Source organism: Macaca fascicularis, chromosome 10 (genome assembly GCF_037993035.2).
Source record: "Macaca fascicularis isolate 582-1 chromosome 10, T2T-MFA8v1.1".
Taxonomy (NCBI): Eukaryota; Metazoa; Chordata; class Mammalia; order Primates; family Cercopithecidae; genus Macaca; species Macaca fascicularis.
Window position 1 is genome coordinate 90,391,885 of NC_088384.1, and position 4,192 is coordinate 90,396,076.

A 4,192-nucleotide genomic window follows, 5' to 3' on the forward strand; every position below is an offset into this window, starting at 1 on the left:
CAGTGAGCCAAGATCGCACCACCGCATGCAGCCTGGGTAACAGAGCGAGACCTATCTCAAAAAAAAAAAAAAAAAATTAGCCAGGCATGGTGGCGCGCATCTGTAGTCCCAGTTACTCAGGAGGCTGTGGCAGAAGAATCACTTGAACCCAGGAGGTTGAGGTGGTGGTGAGCTGAGATCATGCCACTGCACTACAGCCTGGGCAATAGAATGAGATTCTATCTCAGGAAAAAAAAAAAAAAAAAAAAAAAAAAAAAAAAAAAAGGCCAGGCTCGGTGGCTCATGCCCATAATCCCAGCACTTTGGGAGGCTGAGGCGGGCGCATCACGAGGTCAGGAGATCAAGACCATCCCGGCTAACACAGTGAAACCCCGTCTCTACTAAAATTACAAAAAAATTAGCCGGGCTTGGTAGAGGGTGCCTGTAATCCCAGCTGTTCAGGAGGCTGAGGCAGGAGAATGGCGTGAACCCAGAAGGTGGAGCTTTCAGTGAGTGGAGATTGCGCCACTGCACTCTAGCCTGGACGACAGAGCAAGACTCCGTCTCAAAAAAAAAAAAAAAAAAAAAAAAAGGCTAGCTCTTCATGGTCTCATGACTATGTCTCATGACACCCTATGCCCCTGCACTTCCTTTTTTTTTTTTTTTGAGAGTGAATCTCACTGTGTCACCCAGGCTGGAATGCCATGGTAAGATCATGGCTCACTGCATCCTCGATTTCCTGGGCTCAAGCAATCCTCCCACCTCAGTCTCCCAAGTAGCTGGGACTACAGGCGTGTGCCACCATGCCTGGCTAATTTTTGTATTTTTTGTAGAGATGGAGTTTCACCATGTTGTCCAGGCTGGTCTCTAACTCTGGGCTCAACCCATCTGCCTGCTTCGAACTCTGGGCTCAACCCGGCTGTTTGCCTCAGCTTCCCAGAGTGCTGGGATTACAGGCATGAGCCACCTCACCCAGGTTACTTTTTGTTTCTATAGATTTGCCTTTTCTGGACAGTCTATATATATGGAATATATGATATTTTTGTGACTGGTTTAAACTAAAAAGTATCTGAGACAGGTCTCAATCAATTTATAAGTTTATTTTGCTATGGTTAAGAATGTGCCAGGGAGGCAGATCTGTGCCTTTCTCCAAAGATGTTTTTCAGGGCTTCAATATTTCAAGGGGAAAAGCAGGCTTGGAGGGGAAAGAGGAAGGGTGAGGTCACATTACTGAATCCACATGTTGCAAGAGAAAAAGAAGCTGGTAGAGGAAAAGTCAATTGTGTATTCATGTGGTGGTCAGTAAATTGTACCAGTTTGGGAGGCTGAGGTGGGAGGATCACTTGAGCTTAGGAATTTGAGACCAGCCTGGGCGACATAGTCAGATCTTGTCTCTATTTATTAAAAAAAACTTATGGCCGGGTGTGGTGGCTCACGCCTGTAATCCCAGCACTTTGGGAGGCCGAGGTGGGTGGATCACCTGAGGTCAGGAGTTCCAGACCAGCCTGGCCAATATAGTGAAACCCGTCTCTACTAAAAATACAAAAATTAGCTGGGCCTGGTGGCTGGTGCCTGAAATCCCAGCTACTCAGGAGGCTGAGACAGGAGAATCACTTGAATCTAGGAGGCAAAATTTGCAGTGAGCCGAGATCGCGCCATTGCACTCCAGCCTGGGCAACAAGAGTGATACTCCATCTCAAAAAAAAAAAAAAAAAAAATTAGCTGGGTGTGGTGGCACGTGCTTGTAATCCCAGCTACTCAGGAGGCTGAGGTAGGAGAATCACTTGAACCCAGGAGGCAGAGGTTGCAACGAGCCGAGATCATACCACTGCGCTCCAGCTTGGGCAACAGAGCAAGAATCCGTCTCAAAAAATAAAATAAAGGCCGGGCGCGGTGGCTCAAGCCTGTAATCCCAGCACTTTGGGAGGCCGAGACGGGCGGATCACGAGGTCAGGAGATCGAGACCATCCTGGCTAACACGGTGAAACCCCGTCTCTACTAAAAAATACAAAAAACTAGCCGGGCGAGGTGGCGGGCGCCTGTAGTCCCAGCTACTCGGGAGGCTGAGGCAGGAGAATGGCGTAAACCCGGGAGGCGGAGCTTGCAGTGAGCCGAGATCGCGCCACTGCACTCCAGCCTGGGTGACAGAGCCAGACTCCGTCTCAAAAAAAATAAATAAATAAATAAAAAATAAAATAAAATAATAAAATGGCATCCCATTGTGGACATTCCATATACATGGACTATGTGATATTCTGTGTCTGGTGTAGACCAAAAAGTTTCTGAGACAGGTCTCAATCAATTTCGAAGTTTATTTTGCCAAGGTTAAGAACATGCCAGGGAGGCAGCCCTGTGCTTCTGTCTAAAGATGATTTAGAGAAAGGGACACTAATTTCACTAATGGCTAATGATGTTGGGCTTATTTTCATGTGCTTATTAGCTATTTCTGGATCTTTGTTGGTGAAATGTCCATTCGGATCTTTTGTCCATTTTTAAAATGAGTGGTTTGTCTTATTATGGAGTTGTAAGAGCTCTTCGTATATTGTGACTACAAGTCCTTTGTCATGTATGTATTATACAGATATTTTTTCCTAGTGTGTGGCTTCTCTTTCATTTTCTTGATGATGACTTTAAAAAAATTAAAGTAAAATTCACATAGCATAAAATTAACCATTTTAGGGCTCAGCACTCTGACTCACACCTGTAATCACAACATTCTGGGAGGCCGAGGTGAGTGGATCACGTGGGGTCAGGCGTTCAAGAGTAGCCTGGCCAACAAGGTGAAACGCCACCTCTACTAAAAGTACAAAAATTTGCTGGGCATGGTGGTGCAAGCCTGTAATCCCAGCTACTCAAGGGGGCTGAAGCAGGAGAATTGCTTCAACCCAGGAGGAGGAGGTTGCAGCCTGAGCGATAGAGCAAGACTCCATCTCAAGGAGAAAAATAAATAAACAAACATTTTAAGTGAACAATTTAAAAAAAATCTTTTAAGAGATGGGGTCTTGCTATATTGCCCAGGCTGGTCTCAAACTCCTGAGTTCAAGCAATTCTCCTGAGCAGGGGAAGCTGCAGACCAGGCCTGCGTGGCAGGCTGAGTCTTCAGTGGGACCTGCTGAATAGGCACAGGGAGCACCTGCAGGCCTTCAGACCAGTCTGCAACCTCTGGCTGAGTAGCAGTGAACTCAGGAGCTGGAGCAGTCTCCGTTCACCCTGAAATTCCTCCTTGGTCAAAGCCTTTTCATCAGTAGCCTGCTCTTCATTTTCAGTCTCTTTAGAATCTCTGTAGAAGCAGAGATCAGGCATGACCTCCCACGAGTGTTCACATGATGCCACACACGTGCAGAACTTCCTGGGCCAGCCTCCACCACATTCAACCCACTGAGGAAGCAGTCTTGTTGCATGGGTTGCCAATGTCCACATAGCACAGAGGAGAATCTGTGTGATGCAGAGCAATGGTAGGTGGGTGTACCTAAGAAGCCTCTGTGAGAGGCTGGTGGTCAGCCCTGGGGTCAGTAGCCACAAAAAGCTGTGGCTCCCAGAAGGCTGCCTGGATCTGGTTAGTGATAGTTCTAGGAGTGAAGTGGCCAGCAACTGGAGTGGCTCCAGTGGCAGCAGCAAACTTCAGCACAGCTGGCTGGACAGTGTCCCTGGAAGATAGGACAGTGACATCAGCAGGGTTCTCAATGGCAACAATGGCATGAGGTGCCAGCAGAAGCTTCTCCCAGGTCCTCTTCAGATTGACGACATAGATACTGTCACTTTTCCTCTTATAGATGTGCTATTCTGGCCAGTCGCAGTGGCTCTTGCCTGTAATCCCAGCACTTTGGGAGGCTGAAGCAGGCAGATCACTTGAGGATTTGAGGTCAGGAGTTCGAGACCAGCCTGGCCAACATGATGAAACCCTATCTCTACTAAAAATACAAAAATTAGCCAGGCATGGTGGCGTGCACCTGTAATCCCAGCTACTCAGGAAGCTGAGGCAAGAGAATCGCTTGAATCCAGGAGGCAGAGGTTGCAGTGAGCGAAGATGGCGCCACTGCACTCCAGCCTGGGCGACAGAGTAAGACTTTGTCTAAAAAAAAAAAAAAAAAAAGTGCTGTTCCATTTGGAAGTCAAGGTTGATGCCACCTAAGTGGGTTCCTGCTATCCTGCTACAAGGAACTTGAGGACATCTTCCTTCACTGGCAGGACATCAAGGGCTCTGGACATTGTG

At 47.5% G+C, this 4,192-nt stretch overlaps 1 pseudogene; it reads right to left on the reverse strand.

The window, feature by feature from the left end:
• Positions 1–3,004: 3,004 nt before the first annotated feature.
• Positions 3,005–4,188, reverse strand: LOC102116227 (small ribosomal subunit protein uS2B-like; annotated as a pseudogene).
• Positions 4,189–4,192: the final 4 nt, after the last annotated feature.